Genomic DNA, 24,795 nt, shown 5'->3' with positions numbered 1-24,795 from the left:
GGTAATTGACAAAAACAAACTACATTGTCACCAGAAGAGCAATACAAAATGTACAAGTGATATATTAAAATCATCTTTCCAGCTTGAATTTCAATGATGCATTGGGGCAACGATTTTGTGAGAAACATCTTCACCCTTAAATAAAGATTTTCTTAATTCCTTACCTGTGTGCTAATTAGATATCACCTTGTTTTCACATTAAACAGACTTCCACATGAGAAAGCAGCAAGGATGCAGTGGCGTTAATGTTTCCTGGTGTCAACCTGTATTATTTCAGTAGACATTGAAATGAGGATGCATCTTGCTGCCTTTCCAATGAAGCAAGTTTAATTTAGTAATAGGTGAAAAACCATCCCTACAAAGGTGTTAATCAGAGACTTGGCTTTGTGGACACTTTTCAGAGAACAAATTTGTTAGCATAAAAATAAAGCCAGAAATGAAGAGCTGTTTAATCACTCAATTGGATTTTTTTGCCAGCATATTTCTTTTTCTCTGCAACCCACTGCTAAATTGTGCTTCCTAGCTGTTTTTATAAAATCACTGAATCAAATCTAACTCTGATTACATCAGAGAAGGCTAGGTACCCTACACAATAAGAGGGGGTTTGAAATTTTGACTTGTCTACTTAAATATCACCAAAATCTGATCACAAGGTCAATTACGTCCCTGGGTAGAATTTAACCACCAACCTTTTGGTTAATAGCCGTACACACTAACCAATTGCGCCACAGAGACACTTTGCAAAAAGTACATACTGACAAAGGCTAATAAGCATTCATCTAGAACGTTTCCTAGAAAAACTTTAAAACGTCAATAATCTGGAGAGTTTTTGTAAGATGTTTCTTCCATCAACCAACAAAGAAACACATTGGTACTTTCCCATGATGAGTGAGTGCTTCAGGATCTCTTGCACTTACATGTGCAGCAGAGTACTCCAATGGAAGCATGCTGGGCCGATAACCCAGAGGTAGGCAGATTGAAACTATCCTCTGCTATATGCATTTTTTTTTAATTAAAGTAATCCAATATTGGGATTGATATTTTGGCTCTTTTATTTTTACTTAAAGTACAATAACTTTTACCATTTTAATTTGTTTAATAGTATATTGACAGTATTGTTTTCTTTCAAAAATCCACTTAATTTTCTTTACCCTATTATTAAAATGGTAATTGACAAAAACAAACTACATTGTCACCAGAAGAGCAATACAAAATGTACAAGTGATATATTAAAATCATCTTTCCAGCTTGAATTTCAATGATGCATTGGGGCAACGATTTTGTGAGAAACATCTTCACCCTTAAATAAAGATTTTCTTAATTCCTTACCTGTGTGCTAATTAGATATCACCTTGTTTTCACATTAAACAGACTTCCACATGAGAAAGCAGCAAGGATGCAGTGGCGTTAATGTTTCCTGGTGTCAACCTGTATTATTTCAGTAGATATTGAAATGACGATGCATCTTGCTGCCTTTCCAATGAAGCAAGTTTAATTTAGTAATAGGTGAAAAACCATCCCTACAAAGGTGTTAATCAGAGACTTGGCTTTGTGGACACTTTTCAGAGAAAAAATTTGTTAGCACAAAAATAAAGCAAGAAAATGAAGAGCTGTTTAATCACTCAATTGGATTTTTTTGCCAGCATATTTCTTTTTCTCTGCAACCCACTGCTAAATTGTGCTTCCTAGCTGTTTTTTTTATAAAATCACTTAATCAAATCTAACTCTGATTACATCAGAGAAGGCCAGGTACCCTACACCACAAGAGGGGGTTTGAAATTTTGACTTGTCTACTTAAAGATCACCAAAATCTGATAACAAGGTAAATTACGTCCCTGGGTGGGATTGAACCACCAACCTTTTGGATAATAACCGAACACGCTAACTGATTGCGCCACAGAGACACTTTGCAAACGTACATTCTGACAAACGCTAATAAGCATTCATCTAGAACGTTTCCTAGAAAAACTTTAAAAAGTCAATAATCTGGAGAGTTTTTGTAAAATGTTTCTTCCATCAATCAACGAAGAACATTCAAGCTGATTTCTTGCAGCAGCTGGGCACTGTAACAGCTCCAGAGCTGCTCTGTAAGGGAACTAAAAGGGTGTGGGCCCTGCAGCACTACCTGTAGTTCGCATTGTGCGTTGGAAGGCACAAAGTAAGCAGACGGGAGAAGTCAGGATAGTGCGCAAGGGCATAGAAGGGAGCGGCTCAAGAAAAGAGAAGTGGAAACAGACAGCAAACTAGGCTGGAGAGAGACCTGAGACAAAGAGATCTGAATTATACGAGAGCCGACCAGGGGAAACACAAATTATGCAGTCGAGTTTCCCACATTTGGGGAAATAGCTGGAGCAGCACACACAGAGTGCAATGGGTGAGCCTTGCCCTGGGAGAAGCACCTTCATGATCATAGTATCTCACCTGGCAGGTAAGTAGGAGTTGGGCAAGAGCTGAGGAGGGTCGCTGCTCGGGCACCCCCCTGTCAAGTGAAGGAGATCCAACTGAGGCAGCACAAGAGAACTCTCGAAAGAAGAACAAGGCTAGAGGAAGATCTGAGACACAGAAATCTGGCTTTTACCAGAGCTGACCAGAGGAAAGCACAAACACAGTCCCCCACTACCACAAATTATGCAGTCGAGTTTCCCACATTTGGGGAAATCACAGGGGTCAGCATACCCAGAATGCAATGAATGAACCTCACCCTGGGAGAACAATCTTCATGACCATGGTATCTCCTATGCAAAATAAGTATGATTTGGGATAGGGCTGGGGAGGGCCGCTGCTCAGGCACATCTCTGTCAAGTAAAGGAGATTCAACTGAGGCAGCACAAGGGAACTCTCATCTGGGGACAACAACTGCAGGGAGAACACATATTTTCAGATGAACATGGGAGGGCAGAAGGCTGCCTAATACTGAAGCACCCCCAAACAACAAACCAAATGCAACAACTAGTACAAGCATTCCTGGGGGAAGGCCTGCAGCAGATGGAGTTGCATATGGTGATGTCATCCAAGCAGTGGGTCAAAGTTGGCTTCAACCCTCGTCTGCATATGAAAAGAGAAAAGGGGCGTGCAGGGCATGGCGGCCTTTTGCGGCGCTTGGATGACCCCTAGTTCGCATTAAACACCTCCACCCTACTTCGGTGTGGGGCTCATGTTGGCTATGCCCCAGCCCCTGAAGCATTCAAGCTGATTACTTGCAGCAGCTGGGCACTGTAATAGCTCCAGAGCTGCTCTGTAAGGCAAGTAAAAGGGTGTGGGCCCTGCAGCACTACCTGTAGTTCGCATTGTGCGTTGGAAGGCACAAAGTAAGCAGATGGGAGAAGTCAAGATAGTGCGCAAGGGCATAGAAGGGAGCGGCTCAAGAAAAGAGAAGTTGAAACAGACAGCAAACTAGGCTGGAGAGAGACCTGAGACAAAGAGATCTGAATTATACGAGAGCTGACCAGGGGAAACACAAATTATGCAGTCAAGTTTCCCACATTTGGGGAAATCGCAGGAGCAGCACACCCAGAGTGCAATGGGTGAGCCTTGCCCTGGGAGAAGCACCTTCATGATCATAATATCTCACCTGGCAGGTAAGTAGGAGTTGGGCTTGAGCTGGGGAGGGTCGATGCTCGGGCACCCCCCTGTCAATTGAAGGAGATCCAACTGAGGCAGCACAAGGGAACTCTCGAAAGAAGAACAAGGCTAGAGGAAGATCTGAGACAAATAAATCTGACTTTTACCAGAGCTGACCAGAGGAAAGCACAAACACAGTCCCCCACTACCACAAATAATGCAGTCAAGTTTCCCACATTTGGGGAAATCATAGGAGTCAGCATACCCAGAATGCAATGAATGAACCTCACCCTGGGAGAACAATCTTCATGACCATGGTATCTCCTATGCAAAATAAGTATGATTTGGGATAGAGCTGGGGAGGGCCGCTGCTCAGGCACATCTCTGTCAAGTAAAGGAGATTCAACTGAGGCAGCACAAGGGAACTCTCATCTGGGGACAACAACTGCTGGGAGAACACATATTTTCAGATGAACATGGGAGGGCAGAAGGCTGCCTAATACTGAAGCACCCCCAAACAACAAACCAAATGCAACAACTAGTACAAGCATTCCTGGGGGAAGGCCTACAGCAGATGGATTTGCATATGGTGATGTCATCCAAGCAGTGGGTCAAAGTTGGCTTCAACCCTCGTCTGCATATGAAAAGAAAAAAGGGATGTGCAGGGCATGGCGTCCTTTTGTGGCGCTTGGATGACCCCTAATTCACATTAAACATCTCCACCCTCCTTCGGTGTGGGTCTCATGTTGGCTATGCCCCAGCCCCTGAAGCATTCAAGATGATTTCTTGCAGCAGCTGGGCACTGTAACAGCTCCAGAGCTGTTCTGAAAAGCATGTAAAAGGGTGTGGGCCCTGCAGCACTACCTGTAGTATGCATTGTGCGTTGGAAGGCACAAGTAAGCAGACGGGAGAGGTCAGTATAGTGTGCAAGGGCATAGAAGGGAGCGGCTCAAGAAAAGAGAAGTGGAAACAGACAGCAAACTAGGCTGGAGAAAGACCTGAGACAAAGAGATCTGAATTATACGAGAGCCGACCAGAGGAAACACAAATTATGCAGTCAAGTTTCCCACATTTGGGGAAATCGCAGGAGCAGCACACCCAGAGTGCAATGGGTGAGCCTTGCCCTGGGAGAAGCACCTTCCTGATCATAGTATCTCACCTGGCAGGTAAGTAGGAGTTGGGCTAGAGCTGGGGAGGGTCGCTGCTCGGGCACCCCCCTGTCAAGTGAAGGAGATCCAACTGAGGCAGCACAAGGGAACTCTCGAAAGAAGAACAAGGCTAGAGGAAGATCTGAGACATAGAAATCTGATTTTTACCAGAGCTGAGCAGAGGAAAGCACAAACACAGTCCCCCACTACCACAAATAATGCAGTCGAGTTTCCCACATTTGGGGAAATCACAGGGGTCAGCATACCCAGAATGCAATGAATGAACCTCAACCTGGGAGAACAATCTTCATGACCATGGTATCTCCTATGCAAAATAAGTATGATTTGGGATAGGGCTGGGGAGGGCCGCTGCTCAGGCACATCTCTGTCAAGTAAAGGAGATTCAACTGAGGCAGCACAAGGGAACTCTCATCTGGGGACAACAACTGCAGGGAGAACACATATTTTCAGATGAACATGGGAGGGCAGAAGGCTGCCTAATACTGAAGCACCCCCAAACAACAAACCAAATGCAACAACTAGTGCAAGCATTCCTGGGGGAAGGCCTGCAGCAGATTGATTTGCATATGGTAATGCCATCCAAGCAGTGGGTCAAAGTTGGCTTCAACCCTCGTCTGCATATGAAAAGAGAAAAGGGGCATGCAGGGCATGGCGGCCTTTTGCGGCGCTTGGGTGACCCTTAGTTCGCATTAAACACCCCCACCCTCCTTCGGTGTGGGGCTCATGTTGGCAATGCCCCAGCCCCTGAAGCATTCAAGCTGATTTCTTGCAGCAGCTGGGCACTGTAACAGCTCCAGAGCTGCTCTGTGAGGCAAGTAAAAGGGTGTGGGCCCTGCAGCACTACCTGTAGTTTGCATTGTGTGTTGGAAGGCACAAAGTAAGCAGACGGGAGAAGTCAGGATAGTGCGCAAGGGCATAGAAGGGAGCGGCTCAAGAAAAGAGAAGTGGAAACAGACAGCAAACTAGGCTGGAGAGAGACCTGAGACAAAGAGATCTGAATTATACGAGAGCCGACCAGGGGAAACACAAATTATGCAGTCAAGTTTCCCACATTTGGGGAAATCACAGGGGCAGCACACCCAGAGTGCAATGGGTGAGCCTTGCCCTGGGAGAAGCACCAACATGATCATAGTATCTCACCTGGCAGGTACCAACGGCGAAACTCCGTACAACAAACCTCTGCAGGATTTCTACCCTGTCTGAGAGCGCGCAACTGACTTTCAGCGGACGCCTCTCTATCAGGGTCATCATACAAGAGCCCTAAAGACTCAAAAAAAGCGTCAATTGACAACAATGCCGGATCCTCTGCTCTTAAACCAAATGCCCAGGTCTGAGGATCCCCCTGGAGCAAAGAAATAATAAACCCGACCCGCTGAGATTCAGTACCCGAGGAAGTCGGTCTTAAACGAAAATAAAGTTTACAGGATTCTTTAAAATTAAAAAACTCTTTTCTATCACCAGAAAAACGGTCAGGCAAATGCATCTTTGGTTCAGGGACTACCCTTGGGGAAGCTCGCAAAAGATCTTCCTGCGACTTCACCCGAAGAGAAAGATCCTGAACCATCTGAGTAAGTTCTTGAATCTGGCTGACTAAGAGCTGACCAGGATTTGGCCCTAAACCTGTTGGATTCATGAGGCCGATAAACTCTCACAAAACTGAATGAGAAAAAATTAAACCCCGTTTAATTTTAAGTTTTGGTATGGCCGGTAATAATGTTATGATTCCAGCACTCTGGTCAGAGAAGATCTTATGGCAAGGACTGGAGCACTGGAACGGAATGCTGGGGAAGGGAGCAGGACAGGAAAATAGCCCCTGGCGCCCTAACTCTGTTGTCTCACCCATGTTGTCAGAAATCCCCTGCGAGACTATGGTTTCTTGAGCCCTTGGCAGCCGCGTTTGAAGGGCGGATTATGTCTGCCCAACTTCGATGCCCCCCGGTCTTAATGAGAGACAAAGGGAAACCTGAGACAGGGTGATAACAAGAGGCCCTCTAACTAAACAACCAGGCCAGGGGCTAAGCAAACTCAAAACTATAATATGTGCGGAGAAACCGCCAGGAAAAAGGACAACCAAAATATCCACTTGTCCAATTCTCCTACCCGGCACCGCCAAGTACCAGAGAGGACTTGTGGAAGCGGAACCCTCCGCAAATGCTCCAAACACAAAATATAAAAGGTAAAGCGGCTGAGCCGCAACACACGGCAGAGCCGCAACTCACGAACACCACTGGATATAAAACGGTGATCAGTCAGGACTCCAGGGAACCAAACGAACTCTTGGGATGAGATGACAACTCCCGAATACCGGACTTCTGCGGACTGGAATGACCGGATACAGCAGGACTGGAAACAGACTCTCAGCAAACAAAGGCAGCATGCAGGAAGCTATTACCGGCGTCTGTGAGAAGCCCTGGGAGTGTATTTAACAAGGAGTCCTCCAATCAGCTGCTAAAGGCTGATTAGAATAAATGCCGTGCAGCTGCCTTGCTGCACGGCCAGAGAGCAGGTGAATATCTTAATTTCCTAAAGCCTAGCAACGGGGAACGCGGTCCGCCAGTGGCGTCCCCGTTGCTAGGGTCCGTGCGGCTCAGCGCGCCCGGTGTCTAGCGTTGCTAGGGAGCCGGCGGCTGTACGTGCACGGCGTCTCTAGTTGCTAGGCGCCGGGCCGCGCAGACCATCAAGCGGACCCCGGCGCCTAACAGTATGACTCCCAAAAACAACAACCGCGTCATTGGGACCAACTGCGATTTTGGCAAGTTTAGGAGCCAACCATGTTGTTGAAGAACTGTCAGGGAGAGTGCAATGTTTTGCACCAACTGGTCCCTGGATCTCGCCTTTATCAGGAGATCATCCAAGTACGGGATAATTGTGACTCCTTGCTTGCGAAGGAGAACCATAATTTCCGCCATCACCCTGGTGAAAATCCTCGGAGCCGTGGACAGACCAAACGGCAATGTCTGAAATTGGTAATGACAATCCTGAATTGCAAACCTTAGGTAGCTTGAGGCAGTGGCTAAATGGGAACATGTAAGTAGGCATCCTTTATGTCTACCAAAACCATGAAATCTCCGTCCTCCGGACTGGAGATCACTGCCCTGAGAAATTCCATCTTGAAATTGAATTTCTTTAGGAAGAAATTGAGGGATTTCAGATTTAAGATTGGTCTGACTGAGCCGTCCGGCTTCGGGACCACGAAGAGGCTTGAATAAAAACCTTCTCCCTGCTGACTAAGGCCAATTTGAACAATCGGTGAGGGGGAACGTCTTGAAACCCCAGTTTGTACCCTTGGGACACTATTTGTAAAACCCACGAGTCCAGGTCCGAATGAATCCAGAACTGACTGAAGAGTTTTAGACGTGCCCCCACTGGTGTGGGCTCCTGCAAGAAAGCCCCAGTGTCATGCAGTGGATTTGGCAGAAGCAGAGGACAATCTCTGGTCCTGCGATCTTGAAGAGGCTACAGACCTCTTCCTTTTCCTTCCTCTACCTGCAAAGAAAGGGGAATCTAAACTTCTTGCATATCTATTGGGCCAAAATGACTGCGGTAGATAATGATGCGTCTTCATCCGTTGACAGGGAACATAGGGCAAGAAGGTTGACTTACCATTGAAATGAGGATGCATCTTGCTGCCTTTCCAATGAAGCAAGTTTAATTTAGTAATAGGTGAAAAACCATCCTTACAAAGGTGTTAATCAGAGACTTGGCTTTGTGGACACTTTTCAGAGAACAAATTTGTTAGCATAAAAATAAAGCCAGAAAATGAAGAGCTGTTTAATCACTCAATTGGATTTTTCTGCCAGCATATTTTTTTTCTCTGCAACCCACTGCTAAATTGTGCTTCCTAGCTGTTTTTATAAAATCACTGAATCAAATCTAACTCTGATTACATCAGAGAAGGCCAGGTACCCTACACCATAACAGGGGGTTTGAAATTTTGACTTGTCTACTTATTATAGTTTTGAGTTTGCTTAGCCCCTGGCCTGGTTGTTTAGTTAGAGGGCCTCTTGTTATCACCCTGTCTCAGGTTTCCCTTTGTCTCTCATTAAGACCGGGGGGGCATCGAAGTTGGGCAGACATAATCCGCCCTTCAAACGCGGCTGCCAAGGGCTCAAGAAACCATAGTCTTGCAGGGGATTTCTGACAACACGGGTGAGACAACAGAGTTAGGGCGCCAGGGGCTATTTTCCTGTCCTGCTCCCTTCCCCAGCATTCCGTTCCAGTGCTCCAGTCCTTGCCATAAGATCTTCTCTGACCAGAGTGCTGGAATCATAACATTATTACCGGCCATACCAAAACTTAAAATTAAACGGGGTTTAATTTTTTCTCATTCAGTTTTGTGAGAGTTTATCGGCCTCATGAATCCAACAGGTTTAGGGCCAAATCCTGGTCAGCTCTTAGTCAGCCAGATTCAAGAACTTACTCAGATGGTTCAGGATCTTTCTCTTCGGGTGAAGTCGCAGGAAGATCTTTTGCGAGCTTCCCCAAGGGTAGTCCCTGAACCAAAGATGCATTTGCCTGACCGTTTTTCTGGTGATAGAAAAGAGTTTTTTAATTTTAAAGAATCCTGTAAACTTTATTTTCGTTTAAGACCGACTTCCTCGGGTACTGAATCTCAGCGGGTCGGGTTTATTATTTCTTTGCTCCAGGGGGATCCTCAGACCTGGGCATTTGGTTTAAGAGCAGAGGATCCGGCATTGTTGTCAATTGACGCTTTTTTTGAGTCTTTAGGGCTCTTGTATGATGACCCTGATAGAGAGGCGTCCGCTGAAAGTCAGTTGCGCCCTCTCAGACAGGGTAGAAATCCTGCAGAGGTTTATTGTACGGAGTTTCGCCGTTGGTCGAACGACTGTGGCTGGAATGACCCAGCCCTGCGCAGTCAGTTTCGCCTCGGCTTATCAGAGTCTATAAAAGACAGTCTCCTTCAGTACCCTGCTCCTGAGACTCTCGATAAACTCATGGAGCTTTCTATTAAGATTGATCGTCGTCTCAGAGAGCGGAGGGCTGAAAAAGGAGCACCTGTAAGGACAAGTCCGTGTGTATATTCCATTCCTGAAGACGTAGAGGAGACCATGCAGATGGGTCTCTCCCGGCTGTCTCCTGAAGAAAGAGCCAGAAGGCAAAATTCTGGTCTTTGTCTGTACTGTGGGGGTAAGGGACATTTTGCTCGTAATTGTCCGAACAAGTCGGGAAACGCTTTGACCAGGTGAATTGTGAGGGGGTTCACCTAGGTCTGCAGCTTATCTCCTCGAATAACTCCCTTTTAGTCCCAGTTAAAGTTTCCTTTGGCAGCCTCAGTTCTTTGGTGTCGGCTTTTGTTGACAGTGGAGCTGCAGGAAACTTTATGGATTTAACTTGGGCTAAGGCCTTAGGCATTCCTCAGTTACCTTTGGGTAGGTGTGTCACCATGCATGGCTTAGATGGGAGTCCGCTGTCTAATGGGATTATTTCTCTCCGTACACCCCCTGTACTACTTACAGTAGGAGCTCTACATTCCGAGAAAATCGAGTTCTTTCTTACACATTGCCCAGCAGTTCCAGTTGTTCTGGGTCACCCTTGGCTGGCCTTTCATAATCCCACCATTGATTGGCGGTCGGGGGAGATTTCACATTGGGGTACTTTTTGTGATAAGGAATGTATCACGTTTCCAGTCAGAGTAGCAGCTATCATTCCAGAACTCATTCCGGTGGAATACCAGGAGTTTGCTGATGTTTTCTCCAAAGGCAATGCGGACATTCTGCCTCCCCATCGGCCTTATGATTGTGCTATTGAGTTAATTCCTGGTGCCGCATTGCCAAAGGGAAGATTATATGCATTATCCGGGCCAGAAACTGCGGCTATGAATGATTATGTAAAGGAGAGCCTTGAGAAAGGATTTATTAGACCATCAAAATCTCCTTTAAGTGCAGGCTTCTTCTTTGTGGAGAAAAAGGATGGCTCGCTTAGACCTTGCATTGATTTTAGAGCCCTGAATAAGATCTCAGTTAAAAACACCTATCCTTTGCCGTTGATTTCTGTACTCTTTGATCAGTTACGTTCTGCTGTGATTTTTTCTAAAATTGACCTTAGAGGAGCGTACAACCTCATCCGAATTAAATCTGGAGATGAGTGGAAAACGGCCTTCAGTTCTCAGTCGGGTCACTACGAATACCTGGTGATGCCGTTCGGCCTGTCCAATGCTCCGGCAGTTTTTCAAGACCTCATTAACGATGTGCTCCGTGACTTCCTAGGGAAATTCGTGGTCGTTTACTTAGACGACATCCTGATTTTTTCTAAATCAATGGAACAACATGTTACCCAGGTGCGTCTGGTTCTTCAAAAGTTATGTGAGAATCATTTATATGCCAAGCTGGAGAAGTGTGAGTTTCATGTCACGGAAGTATCTTTTTTAGGGTACATAATTTTCCATGGAACCAAAGAAACTCCAGGCCATCCTTAGTTGGGCGCAACCCACCAATTTAAAAGCAATTAAGCGTTTTTTAGGGTTTGCGAATTATTATAGGAGGTTTATTCATTCTTTTTCTGACCTGGTTGCTCCCATTGTAGCTCTGACAAAGAAAGGAGCGGATCCTACCAACTGGTCGCGTGAAGCTGAGTTGTCCTTCCGGGCCTTGAAACAAGCCTTTGTCTCGGCTCCAGTCCTCTGACATCCTAATCCGGAATTGCCCTTTGTGGTGGAGGTTGATGCCTCGGAGGTTGGAGTGGGGGCTATCCTTTCTCAAAAGGATCCGGAGTCTCTGGAGTTACATCCTTGTGCCTTTATGTCCAGGAAATTCTCCTCCGCTGAATCCAACTATGACGTTGGTAATCGGGAGTTACTGGTGGTAAAATGGGCTTTCGAGGAGTGGAGGCATTGGCTGGAGGGAGCAAAACATACTATTTCGGTATTGACTGACCATAAGAACCTGCAATAGATTGAATCGGCTAAGCGGCTTAATGCCCGGCAGGCACGTTGGGCATTATTTTTTACGCGTTTCAAATTTATAATCACTTTCAGGCCTGGTTCCAAGAATACTAAGGCTGATGCCCTGTCACATAGCTTTCTTCCGGTTCACAATAACAATCCTGTTACCCCCATACTTCCATCTTCGGTCATCTGGGCGGGCCTCACACAAGATTTATTTACCCAGTTAAAACAGCTTCAACACCAAGCTCCTAGAATTACTCCTGCTGGTCGTCTTTACGTCCCTGAGTTTTTGAGAGTTACTGTTTTAACGGAATTCCATGATAACAAAGTTTCAGGGCATCCAGGAGTCTCTAAGACATTGGAGTTAGTCTCTCGCTCAGTATGGTGGCCTGGTCTTTCTAAAGACGTCAAGGAATTTGTTTATTCAAGTCAGGTTTGTGCACAGCATAAGGTTCCCCGTTCCTTGCCCATCGGGCAACTTATGCCCGTAAATGTTCCTCTCCGGCCGTGGTCTCATATTTCCATGGATTTTGTGGTTGACCTTCCCCTTTCAGCCGGATTCCGAGTCATATGGGTGGTAGTGGACCGTTTTAGTAAAATGGCTCATTTTATTGCTCTTCCCCGATTGCCTTCTGCCCAAGGGTTGGCAGTTTTGTTTCTCCGCCATGTATTCAGGCTTCATGGGTTGCCTACTGATATTGTTTCTGATCGGGGTCCACAATTCATCGCACAATTCTGGAAATGTTTTTGTGCCTCATTGAAGATGAAATTGTCGTTAACATCCGGTTACCACCCACAATCCAACGGGCAAACCGAACGAGTTAACCAATCATTGAAACAATATTTGCGCTTGTATTCAGCCAAACTCCAGAATGATTGGTCCGAGTTTCTTCCGTTGGCTGAATTTGCTTACAATAATTCTTGTCATTCCTCCACTAAAGAGTCTCCATTCTTTTCAGTTTTTGGTTTTCACCCCAGAGCTAATTCTTTTTTTCATCATTCCTCAGTCTCCTCGCTTACCTTAACCTCCCATCTCAGAGCCATTTGGAAAAAGGTGCACCTTGCTCTCAGAAAAGCGGCCTTTCGAGAGAAGAAATTTTCTGACAGGCTCCGACGTCCTTGCACTTTTAAGGTGGGAGATAGGGTGTGGTTGTCGACTCGCAACATCAGGCTTCGACAATCCTCAGCTAGACTGGGACCCAAATTTATTGGGCCATTTCTTATTATTAAAAGAGTCAACCCAGTTGCCTTTCGGTTACGTTTACCAAGATCTCTCAGGATTGGAAATACGTTTCATTGTTCCCTGTTGAAACAATACGTTTCTTCCAGTAGATTTCCTCGGAAGATCTCTCAGGGTAGATCTCCAGTGGATGTACAGGGACAACAGGAGTTCTTGGTAGAGAAGGTTCTCGATTCCAAATTGTCCCGGGATCGGCTGTATTTTCTGGTTCACTGGAAAGGCTATGGTCCGGAGGAAAGGTCTTGGGTCCTGGATAAGGATCTTCATGCCCCGAGGCTCAAGAGGGCATTTTTCCGGGAATTTCCTCAGAAACCTGGCTTTAGGGGTTCCTTGACCCCTCCTCAAGGGGGGGGTACTGTTAGGCGCCGGGGTCCGCTTGATGGTCTGCGCGGCCCGGCGCCTAGCAACTAGAGATGCCATGCACGTACAGCCGCCGGCTCCCTAGCAATGCTAGACGCCGGGCGCGCTGAGCCGCACGGACCCTAGCAACGGGGACGCCACTGGTGGACCGCGTTCCCCGTTGCTAGGCTTTAGGAAATTAAGATATTCACCTGCTCTCTGGCCGTGCAGCAAGGCAGCTGCACGGCATTTATTCTAATCAGCCTTTAGCAGCTGATTGGAGGACTCCTTGTTAAATACACTCCCAGGGCTTCTCACAGATGCCGGTAATAGCTTCCTGCATGCTGCCTTTGTTTGCTGAGAGTCTGTTTCCAGTCCTGCTGTATCCGGTCATTCCAGTCCGCAGAAGTCCGGTATTCGGGAGTTGTCATCTCATCCCAAGAGGTCGTTTGGTTCCCTGGAGTCCTGACTGATCACCGTTTTATATCCAGTGGTGTTCGTGAGTTGCGGCTCTGCCGTGTGTTGCGGCTCAGCCGCTTTACCTTTTATATTTTGTGTTTGGAGCATTTGCGGAGGGTTCCGCTTCCACAAGTCCTCTCTGGTACTCGGCGGTGCCGGGTAGGAGAATTGGACAAGTGGATATTTTGGTTGTCCTTTTTCCTGGCGGTTTCTCAGCACATATTATAGTTTTGAGTTTGCTTAGCCCCTGGCCTGGTTGTTTAGTTAGAGGGCCTCTTGTTATCACCCTGTCTCGGGTTTCCCTTTGTCTCTCATTAAGACCGGGGGGCATCGAAGTTGGGCAGACATAATCCGCCCTTCAAACGCGGTTGCCAAGGGCTCAAGAAACCATAGTCTTGCAGGGGATTTCTGACAACACGGGTGAGACAACAGAGTTAGGGCGCCAAGGGCTATTTTCCTGTCCTGCTCCCTTCCCCAGCATTCCGTTCCAGTGCTCCGGTCCTTGCCATAAGATCTTCTCTGACCAGAGTGCTGGAATCATAACACATACTGGACACAGAAGAGGTTTTCTTCCACTGGAAAGGCTATGGAGATCCAGAGTCTGGTCAAACAAATTCTGAAACCAGCAAGAGTGTTAATCCATCAATGCATTCAGTTGCTGGGGAAGATGGTTGTGGCCTACGAGACCATTCAGTTTGGCAGGTTCCATGCCAGAGTGTTCCAGTGGGACCTGTTGGACAATTGGTCCGGATCCCACCTACACATGCACCGGAGGATAATCCTGTCTTCCAAGACCAGAATCTCACTCCATTGGTGGCTGCACAGTTCTCACCTCCTAGAGGGGCGATGGTTCGGGATCCAGGACTGGATCCTAGGGACCACAGATGCAACCCTCCGAGGCTGGGGAGCAGTCACACAGGGGGAAAACAAGTGTCCTTCGTTTGGGAGAAAAATGCAATGGTACAAGACAGCTTTTCCTTGCCAATATCTCTCTTTTGCAAAGAGCTGCGCATTGGAAAATTCATAGCTATGCCGTGTAGATGATGGTCTAACAGGAGGCTTTAAAATTTTCTTTCTAGTGTCCTTCGTTTGGGTGAAAAATGCAATGGTACAAGACAGCTTTTCCTTGCCAATATCTCTCTTTTGCAAAGAGCTGCGCATTGGAAAATTCAGGGCTATGTCGTGTATATGATGGCCTAACAGGAGGCTTTAAAATTTTCTTTCTAGTGTCCTTCGTTTGGGAGAAAAATGCAAAGGTACAAGACAGGTTTTCCTTGCCAATATCTCTCTTTTGCAAAGAGCTGCGCATTGGAAAATTCCGGGCTATGTCGTGTAGATGATTGCCTAACAGGAGGCTTTAAAATTTTAATTCTAGTGTCCTTCGTTTGGGAGAAAAATGCAAAGGTACAAGACAGCTTTTCCTTGCCAATATCTCTCTTTTGCAAAGAGCTGCGCATTGGAAAATTCAGAGCTATGTCGTGTAGATGATGGCCTAACAGGAGGCTTTAAAATTATCTTTCTAGTGTCCTTCGTTTGGGAGAAAAATGCAAAGGTACAAGACAGCTTTTCCTTGCCAATATCTCTCTTTTGCAAAGAGCTGCGCATTGGAAAATTCAGGGCTATGTCGTGTAGATGATGGCCTAACAGGAGGCCATCATCTACACGACATAGCCCTGAATTTTCCAATGCGCAGCTCTTTGCAAAAGAGAGATATTGGCAAGGAAAAGCTGTCTTGTACCTTTGCATTTTTCTCCCAAACGAAGGACACTAGAATTAAAATTTTAAAGCCTCCTGTTAGGCCATCATCTACACGACATAGCCCTGAATTTTCCAATGCGCAGCTCTTTGCAAAAGAGAGATATTGGCAAGGAAAAGCTGTCTTGTACCTTTGCATTTTTCTCCCAAACGAAGGACACTAGAAAGATAATTTTAAAGCCTCCTGTTAGGCCATCATCTACACGACATAGCCCTGAATTTTCCAATGCGCAGCTCTTTGCAAAAGAGAGATATTGGCAAGGAAAAGCTGTCTTGTACCTTTGCATTTTTCTCCCAAACGAAGGACACTAGAAAGAAAATTTTAAAGCCTCCTGTTAGGCCATCATCTACACGACATAGCCCTGAATTTTCCAATGCGCAGCTCTTTGCAAAAGAGAGATATTGGCAAGGAAAAGCTGTCTTGTACCTTTGCATTTTTCTCCCAAACGAAGGTCACTAGAAAGAAAATTTTAAAGCCTCCTGTTAGGCCATCATCTACACGACATAGCCCTGAATTTTCCAATGCGCAGCTCTTTGCAAAAGAGAGATATTGGCAAGGAAAAGCTGTCTTGTACCTTTGCATTTTTCTCCCAAACGAAGGACACTAGAATTAAAATTTTAAAGCCTCCTGTTAGGCCATCATCTACACGACATAGCCCTGAATTTTCCAATGCGCAGCTCTTTGCAAAAGAGAGATATTGGCAAGGAAAAGCTGTCTTGTACCTTTGCATTTTTCTTCCAAACGAAGGACACTAGAAAGAAAATTTTAAAGCCTCCTGTTAGGCCATCATCTACACGACATAGCCCTGAATTTTCCAATGCGCAGCTCTTTGCAAAAGAGAGATATTGGCAAGGAAAAGCTGTCTTGTACCTTTGCATTTTTCTCCCAAACGAAGGACACTAGAATTAAAATTTTAAAGCCTCCTGTTAGTGCTTTATCTACAAGGCATAGCCCTGAATTTTCCAATGCGTAGCTCTTTGCAATAGAGAGATATTGGCAAGGAAAAGCTGTCTTGTACCTTTGCATTTTTCTCCCAAACGAAGGACACTAGAATTAAAATTTTAAAGCCTCCTGTTAGGCCATCATCTACACGACATAGCCCTGAATTTTCCAATGCGCAGCTCTTTGCAAAAGAGAGATATTGGCAAGGAAAAGCTGTCTTGTACCTTTGCATTTTTCTCCCAAACGAAGGACACTAGAATTAAAATTTTAAAGCCTCCTGTTAGGCCATCATCTACACGACATAGCCCTGAATTTTCCAATGCGCAGCTCTTTGCAAAAGAGAGATATTGGCAAGGAAAAGCTGTCTTGTACCTTTGCATTTTTCTCCCAAACGAAGGACACTAGAATTAAAATTTTAAAGCCTCCTGTTAGGCCATCATCTACACGACATAGCCCTGAATTTTCCAATGCGCAGCTCTTTGCAAAAGAGAGATATTGGCAAGGAAAAGCTGTCTTGTACCTTTGCATTTTTCTCCCAAACGAAGGACACTAGAAAGATAATTTTAAAGCCTCCTGTTAGGCCATCATCTACACGACATAGCCCTGAATTTTCCAATGCGCAGCTCTTTGCAAAAGAGAGATATTGGCAAGGAAAAGCTGTCTTGTACCTTTGCATTTTTCTCCCAAACGAAGGACACTAGAAAGAAAATTTTAAAGCCTCCTGTTAGGCCATCATCTACACGACATAGCCCTGAATTTTCCAATGCGCAGCTCTTTGCAAAAGAGATATTGGCAAGGAAAAGCTGTCTTGTACCTTTGCATTTTTCTCCCAAACGAAGGACACTAGAATTCAAATTTTAAAGCCTCCTGTTAGAACATCATCTACACGACATAGCCCTGAATTTTCCAATGCGCAGCTCTTTGCAAAAGAGAGATATTGGCAAGGAAAAGCTGTCTTGTACCTTTGCATTTTTCTCCCAAACGAAGGACACTAGAATTAAAATTTTAAAGCCTCCTGTTAGGCCATCATCTACACGACATAGCCCTGAATTTTCCAATGCGCAGCTCTTTGCAAAAGAGAGATATTGGCAAGGAAAAGCTGTCTTGTACCTTTGCATTTTTCTCCCAAACGAAGGACACTAGAAAGATAATTTTAAAGCCTCCTGTTAGGCCATCATCTACACGACATAGCCCTGAATTTTCCAATGCGCAGCTCTTTGCAAAAGAGAGATATTGGCAAGGAAAAGCTGTCTTGTACCTTTGCATTTTTCTCCCAAACGAAGGACACTAGAAAGAAAATTTTAAAGCCTCCTGTTAGGCCATCATCTACACGACATAGCCCTGAATTTTCCAATGCGCAGCTCTTTGCAAAAGAGAGATATTGGCAAGGAAAAGCTGTCTTGTACCTTTGCATTTTTCTCCCAAACGAAGGTCACTAGAAAGAAACAAACCAGGCCTAAAATCAGGTGATATTGGGCATATACAGTGTGGTGTGGCTGTAGATGAGCTTAGTGGTTTCTGTTAGAGTTCTTCTACTTCTAACTACTCGTACATAAATGAGTAAGCAGCCGATTTATTAAACCTGGTGAAATGATAATTTGCATGGTGATAAAGTACCAGCCAATCAGCTCCTAATTGCCATGTCACAGGCTGGGTTTGAAAAATGACAGTTAGGAGCTGACTGGCTGGTACTTTATCACCTTGCACTTTATCAGTTCACCAGGCTTAATAGATCTGCCCCAATGTTTCAAAATGGAATGTATCAAGAGAACGGTGTTAGTATTGTAAAAATACACACAGCTCCTGGTATTTCCTTGTGGTCTCCCATCCAAGTACTAAAACCAGGACCAACACTGCTCAGCTTCCATGATCAGGAGAGATTGGGCAAATCCAGTGTGCTGTGGCTGTAGATGAGCTGGTGGTTTCTGTTACAGCTCTTCTACTTCTAACTTCTGGTACATAAAAGAATACATGTAAAAATTAAATGTACCAAGAAAATGGTGTTGGTAGTTTAAAAACACCTAAAGAATCTGATACTACCAAGCAGTCTCCCATCCATGTATTAACAAAGTCCAATACTGCTTTGCTTCAAAAATCAAATGAGATTGGGCATATCCAGTGTGGTGTGGCTTTAGATAAGCTTTGTGGTTTCTGTTAGAGCTCTTCTACTTCTAACTACTGGTACATTAACGAATATGTATAACAGGCATGTCCAAACTGCGGCCCTCCAGCTGTTGAGAAACTACTCATCCCAGCATGCCCTGACGCAGCTTTAGCATTCCCTGACAGCAAAACTGTGTCTGGGCATGCTGGGATATGTAGTTTCACAACAGCTGGAGGGCCGCAGTTTGGACATGCCTGATGTATAAGGTTGTAGTTTATCCAATATGCCTTTACTACCTTACCTTTCAACCCCCCCTCCCTCCCCTCTTCTCCTTATAACTTCCTTAGTTCTCTCCTCCTCGTGTGTGCGTTATTTGTTTTCTCATACGTCCTAGAGGATGCTGGGGTCACATTAAGAACCATGGGGTATAGACGGGATCCGCAGGAGACATGGGCACTTTAAGACTTTCAAAGGGTGTGAACTGTCTCCTCCCTCTATGCCCCTCCTCCAGACTCCAGTTTTAGTATTGTGCGCAGTGATACTGGATGCACTACAGAGGAGCTCTACTGAGTTTCTCTGAAAAGACTAGTTAGTTTTTTTTATTTTCAGGGAGGCTGCTGGCAACAGTCTCCCTGCTTCGTTGGACTTAGGGGAGAGAAGTATGACCAACTTCTAGTGAGTTCAATGGCTCTGCTTCAGGCTGACAGGACACCATTAGCTCCTGAGGGTGCTGATCGCTGGGTACGCCTAGATGCACACTCCCGCAGCCTGCCGTCACCCCCTTACAGAGCCAGAAGACAGGTGAGTAGCAGAAGAACAGAAGACTTCTTCTTCAGTGACGGCATTCTGAGGTACCGAGCAGCGAGCGGAACGCTGCGCGCCATGCTCACACACAAACACAGGCACTGCAGGGTGCAGGGCACGGGGGGGGGGGCACCCTGGGCAGCATAAATTCCTCACAAAAGGCTGGAAAAAGTGGACATTAGTGCCTGGGCACTGTCCTTACCCCAATAGCGTAATTAATTATTTCTGAGCGGGACAGATACGCGCCATTACAGCGGCGGGGCTTCTTCCTCACCTCACCAGAACATCTTTAGAGCATTACAAGTCTATCACTATAGAGTTTATTATTTCCCAGACTGTGTACTTTTGGCGCTGGATTGTGAGCTGAAAAATCCTCTGTGTCCCTCTGACAGATTTACTGACGGTCTGTCCCCCATAAGCCGGTGTGTCTGTGGGTACTTGGTATATGTGTGTCAACATGTCGGTGGCTGAATGTTTTTCCCAAGAGGAAACTATATTAGGAATGCAGACATATGATGGTGGCCCTGTTGGCACCACCAATAACTGACTGGGTAAATGTTTCAGTAATATCAGAGTAAGGTTGGATAAATCTGTGTCCCAGACACAGACGTAGAGAATAGATGTGATATTCATGGCTATGTTTCTTTTCCCTCAGGCCCCGCTGGGTCGCAAAAATGTTATTTTGCCCAGTTACTACACACTGATACTGACACGGATACTGATACTTATGTCGACCATAATGTTTCCTGATTAGATCCAATATTGGCAAGGAGCATTCAGTACATGATTGTGGATATTAAGGACATATTAAAATCACTGAAGACCCTGCTGTTCCTGACAAAGGGGTCTATATGTATGTATATATAGATATATAATGAAAGCTGATGTAACGTTCCTCCATCTCTGTTTGAGAAAGTCTGGGCCAGCTCGACAAGATGGTTTCAAATCCCCAAAAGGATTCTGGTTGTTTATTCATTTCCCGCCGCGGACAGAATAAAGTGGGAGTCACCCCCTGTTCTGCACGGGGCCCTGTCACAAATCCAGCGGATCGTATGCAGGAAGCTACATTATTTCTAGTTATGTAACCACGGGTACATTACTTAGACCTGCCATTACATGTGCATGGGTGAGTAGTAGTATTCAAGAATTGGTCGAATACCTTGTCATCCGATATAGATACCCTGGAGAGATGGGATACTCCTTACGTTGTATCATATCAAGGACACTGCAGCATACTTACGTGAGACTGCAAGGGATATAGGACTCTTGAGTTCACGGGCCAATTTCATGGCAGTGTCGAATAGGAGGGCATTGTGGATTCACCAAGAGAATGCTGATGCTGACTCCAAGAAGAAAGGGAGTCTCTTCCCTATGAAGGTGAAGCCTTGTTTGGTGACTGCCTAGTTAATTTGATCTCGGCAGCTCCCGCAGGTAAGTCAACCTTCTTGCCCTATGTTCCCTCCCAACGGATGAAGACGCATCATTCTCTGATGCAGTCATTTCGGCCCAATAGATATGCAAGAAGTTAAGATTCCCCTTTCTTTGCAGGTAGAGGAAGGAGAAGAGAGAAGAGGTCTGCATCCTCTTCAAGATCGCAGGAGCAGAGATCATCCTCTGCTTCTGCCAAATCCACTGCATGACGCTGGGGCTCTCTTGCAGGAGCCCGCACCAGTGGGGGCACGTCTAAAACTCTTCAGTCAGTTCTGGATTCATTCGGACATGGACTCGTGTGTTTTACAAATAGTGTCCCAAGGGTACAAACTGGGGTTTCAAGATGTTCCCCCTCACCGATTGTTCAAACATTAAGTTACTGTGCTATTCCTGGGTTATATAGCGCTGGGGTATGTGCTGGCATACTCTCTCTCTGTCTCTCCAAAGGGCCTTGTGGGGAAAATGTCTTCAGTATTGGCAAGGAAAAGCTGTCTTGTACCTTTGCATTTTTCTCCCAAACGAAGGACACTAGAAAGAAAATTTTAAAGCCTCCTGTTAGGCCATCATCTACACGACATAGCCCTGAATTTTCCAATGCGTAGCTCTTTGCAAAAGAGAGATATTGGCAAGGAAAAGCTGTCTTGTACCTTTGCATTTTTCTCCCAAACGAAGGACACTAGAAAGAGAATTTTAAAGCCTCCTGTTAGGCCATCATCTACACGACATAGCCCTGAATTTTCCAATGCGCAGCTCTTTGCAAAAGAGAGATATTGGCAAGGAAAAGCTGTCTTGTACCATTGCATTTTTCTCCCAAACGAAGGACACTAGAAAGAAAATTTTAAAGCCTCCTGTTAGGCCATCATCTACACGACATAGCCCTAAATTTTCCAATGCGTAGCTCTTTGCAAAAGAGAGATATTGGCAAGGAAAAGCTGTCTTGTACCTTTGCATTTTTCTCCGAAACGAAGGACACTAGAAAGAAAATTTTAAAGCCTCCTGTTAGGCCATCATCTACACGACATAGCCCTGAATTTTCCAATGCGCAGCTCTTTGCAAAAGAGAGATATTGGCAAGGAAAAGCTGTCTTGTACCTTTGCATTTTTCTCCCAAACGAAGGTCACTAGAAAGAAAATTTTAAAGCCTCCTGTTAGGCCATCATCTACACGACATAGCCCTGAATTTTCCAATGCGTAGCTCTTTGCAAAAGAGAGATATTGGCAAGGAAAAGCTGTCTTGTACCTTTGCATTTTTCTCCCAAACGAAGGACACTAGAAAGAAAATTTTAAAGCCTCCTGTTAGGCCATCATCTACACGACATAGCCCTGAATTTTCCAATGCGCAGCTCTTTGCAAAAGAGAGATATTGGCAAGGAAAAGCTGTCTTGTACCATTGCATTTTTCTCCCAAACGAAGGACACTAGAAAGAACATTTTAAAGCCTCCTGTTAGGCCATCATCTACACGACATAGCCCTGAATTTTCCAATGCGCAGCTCTTTGCAAAAGAGAGATATTGGCAAGGAAAAGCTGTCTTGTACCTTTGCATTTTTCTCCCAAACGAAGGTCACTAGAAAGAAAATTTTAAAGCCTCCTGTTAGGCCATCATCTACACGACATAGCCCTGAATTTTCCAATGCGTAGCTCTTTGCAAAAGAGAGATATTGGCAAGGAAAAGCTGTCTTGTACCTTTGCATTTTTCTCCCAAACGAAGGACACTAGAAAGAAAATTTTAAAGCCTCCTGTTAGGCCATCATCTACACGACATAGCCCTGAATTTTCCAATGCGCAGCTCTTTGCAAAAGAGAGATATTGGCAAGGAAAAGCTGTCTTGTACCTTTGCATTTTTCTCCCAAACGAAGGACACTAGAAAGAAAATTTTAAAGCCTCCTGTTAGGCCATCATCTACACGACATAGCCCTGAATTTTCCAATACTTGACTGCATAATTTGTGTTTCCCCTGGTCGGCTCTCATATAATTCAGATCTCTTTGTCTCAGGTCTCTCTCCAGCCTAGTTTGCTGTCTGTTTCCACTTCTCTTTTCTTGAGCCGCTCCCTTCTATGCCCTTGCGCACTATCCTGACTTCTCCCGTCTGCTTACTTTGTGCCTTCCAACGCACAATGCGAACTACAGGTAGTGCTGCAGGGCCCACACCCTTTTATTTGCCTTACAGAGCAGCTCTGGAGCTGTTACAGTGCCCAGCTGCTGCAAGAAATCAGCTTGAATGCTTCAGGGGCTGGGGCATAGCCAACATGAGCCCCACACCGAATGAGGGTGCAGGTGTTTAATGCGAACTAGGGGTCATCCAAGCGCCGCAAAAGGCCGCCATGCCCTGCACGCCCCTTTTCTCTTTTCATATGCAGATGAGGGTTGAAGCCAACTTTGACCCACTGCTTGGATGACATCACCATATGCAAATCCATCTGCTGCAGGCCTTCCCCCAGGAATGCTTGTACTAGTTGTTGCATTTGGTTTGTTGTTTGGGGGTGCTTCAGTATTAGGCAGCCTTCTGCCCTCCCATGTTCATCTGAAAATATGTGTTCTCCCTGCAGTTGTTGTCCCCAGATGAGAGTTCCCTTGTGCTGCCTCAGTTGAATCTCCTTTACTTGACAGAGATGTGCCTGAGCAGCGGCCCTCCCCAGCCCTATCCCAAATCATACTTATTTTGCATAGGAGATACCATGGTCATGAAGATTGTTCTCCCAGGGTGAGGTTCATTCATTGCATTCTGGGTATGCTGACCCCTGTGATTTCCCCAAATGTGGGAAACTCGACTGCATTATTTGTGGTAGAGGGGGACTATGTTTGTGCTTTCCTCTGGTCAGCTCTGGTAAAAGTCAGATTTATTTGTCTCAGATCTTCCTCTAGCCTTGTTCCTCTTTCAAGAGTTCCCTTGTGCTGCCTCAGTTGGATCTCCTTCACTTGACAGGGGGGTGCCCGAGCAGCGACCCTCCCCAGCTCTAGCCCAACTCCTACTTACCTGCCAGGTGAGATACTATGATCATGAAGGTGCTTCTCCCAGGGCAAGGCTCACCCATTGCACTCTGGGTGTGCTGCTCCTGCAATTTCCCCAAATGTGGGACACTTGACTGCATAATTTGTGTTTCCCCTGGTCGGCTCTCGTATAATTCAGATCTCTTTGTCTCAGGTCTCTCTCCAGCCTAGTTTGCTGTCTGTTTCCACTTCTCTTTTCTTGAGCCGCTCCCTTCTATGCCCTTGCGCACTATCCTGACTTCTCCCGTCTGCTTACTTTGTGCCTTCCAATGCACAATGCAAACTACAGGTAGTGCTGCAGGGCCCACACCCTTTTACTTGCCTTACAGAGCAGCTCTGGAGCTGTTACAGTGCCCAGCTGCTGTAAGAAATCAGCTTGAATGCTTCAGGGGCTGGGGCATAGCCAACATGAGCCCCACACCGAAGGAGGGTGGAGGTGTTTAATGCGAACTAGGGGTCATCCAAGCGCCGCAAAAGGCCGCCATGCCCTGCACGCCCCTTTTCTCTTTTTTGATATGCAGACGAGGGTTGAAGCCAACTTTGACCCACTGCTTGGATGGCATTACCATATGCAAATCAATCTGCTGCAGGCCTTCCCCCAGGAATGCTTGCACTAGTTGTTGCATTTGGTTTGTTGTTTGGGGGTGCTTCAGTATTAGGCAGCCTTCTGCCCTCCCATGTTCATCTGAAAATATGTGTTCTCCCTGCAGTTGTTGTCCCCAGATGAGAGTTCCCTTGTGCTGCCTCAGTTGAATCTCCTTTACTTGACAGAGATGTGCCTGAGCAGCGGCCCTCCCCAGCCCTATCCCAAATCATACTTATTTTGCATAGGAGATACCATGGTCATGAAGATTGTTCTCCCAGGGTGAGGTTCATTCATTGCATTCTGGGTATGCTGACCCCTGTGATTTCCCCAAATGTGGGAAACTCGACTGCATTATTTGTGGTAGTGGGGGACTGTGTTTGTGCTTTCTTCTGGTCAACTCTGGTAAAAGTCAGATTTCTTTGTCTCAGATCTTCCTCTAGCCTTGTTCTTCTTTCGAGAGTTCCCTTGTGCTGCCTCAGTTGGATCTCCTTCACTTGACAGGGGGGTGCAC

General features: G+C 45.7%; 10 non-coding genes across 10 annotated transcripts; 3 read left to right on the top strand and 7 right to left on the bottom strand.

The window, feature by feature from the left end:
• Window positions 1–2,273: 2,273 nt before the first annotated feature.
• LOC135020904 (U1 spliceosomal RNA) lies at window positions 2,274–2,436 on the bottom strand. The gene has a single exon (XR_010218249.1). It is a non-coding gene; the product is annotated as a U1 spliceosomal RNA (small nuclear RNA).
• Window positions 2,437–2,588: 152 nt separating this feature from the next.
• LOC135020910 (U1 spliceosomal RNA) lies at window positions 2,589–2,752 on the bottom strand. Its single transcript, XR_010218254.1, has one exon. It is a non-coding gene; the product is annotated as a U1 spliceosomal RNA (small nuclear RNA).
• A 671-nt stretch (window positions 2,753–3,423) lies between these two features.
• Window positions 3,424–3,586, bottom strand: LOC135020944 (U1 spliceosomal RNA). Its single transcript, XR_010218286.1, has one exon. It is a non-coding gene; the product is annotated as a U1 spliceosomal RNA (small nuclear RNA).
• Window positions 3,587–3,738: 152 nt separating this feature from the next.
• On the bottom strand, window positions 3,739–3,902 carry LOC135020937 (U1 spliceosomal RNA). The gene has a single exon (XR_010218280.1). It is a non-coding gene; the product is annotated as a U1 spliceosomal RNA (small nuclear RNA).
• Window positions 3,903–4,572: 670 nt separating this feature from the next.
• LOC135020942 (U1 spliceosomal RNA) lies at window positions 4,573–4,735 on the bottom strand. The gene has a single exon (XR_010218284.1). It is a non-coding gene; the product is annotated as a U1 spliceosomal RNA (small nuclear RNA).
• Window positions 4,736–4,887: 152 nt separating this feature from the next.
• LOC135020926 (U1 spliceosomal RNA) lies at window positions 4,888–5,051 on the bottom strand. Its single transcript, XR_010218269.1, has one exon. It is a non-coding gene; the product is annotated as a U1 spliceosomal RNA (small nuclear RNA).
• A 671-nt stretch (window positions 5,052–5,722) lies between these two features.
• Window positions 5,723–5,885, bottom strand: LOC135020908 (U1 spliceosomal RNA). Its single transcript, XR_010218252.1, has one exon. It is a non-coding gene; the product is annotated as a U1 spliceosomal RNA (small nuclear RNA).
• Window positions 5,886–23,360: 17,475 nt separating this feature from the next.
• LOC135020927 (U1 spliceosomal RNA) lies at window positions 23,361–23,524 on the top strand. The gene has a single exon (XR_010218270.1). It is a non-coding gene; the product is annotated as a U1 spliceosomal RNA (small nuclear RNA).
• Window positions 23,525–23,676: 152 nt separating this feature from the next.
• On the top strand, window positions 23,677–23,839 carry LOC135020885 (U1 spliceosomal RNA). The gene has a single exon (XR_010218232.1). It is a non-coding gene; the product is annotated as a U1 spliceosomal RNA (small nuclear RNA).
• A 673-nt stretch (window positions 23,840–24,512) lies between these two features.
• Window positions 24,513–24,676, top strand: LOC135020920 (U1 spliceosomal RNA). The gene has a single exon (XR_010218263.1). It is a non-coding gene; the product is annotated as a U1 spliceosomal RNA (small nuclear RNA).
• The last annotated feature ends 119 nt before the right edge of the window (window positions 24,677–24,795 follow it).

The sequence above is a fragment of the Pseudophryne corroboree genome, unplaced genomic scaffold, assembly GCF_028390025.1.
Source record: "Pseudophryne corroboree isolate aPseCor3 unplaced genomic scaffold, aPseCor3.hap2 scaffold_360, whole genome shotgun sequence".
NCBI classification, from domain to species: Eukaryota; Metazoa; Chordata; class Amphibia; order Anura; family Myobatrachidae; genus Pseudophryne; species Pseudophryne corroboree.
The sequence above is the reverse complement of the archived record's forward strand: the minus strand, read 5'-3'. Positions and strand labels throughout refer to the sequence as shown.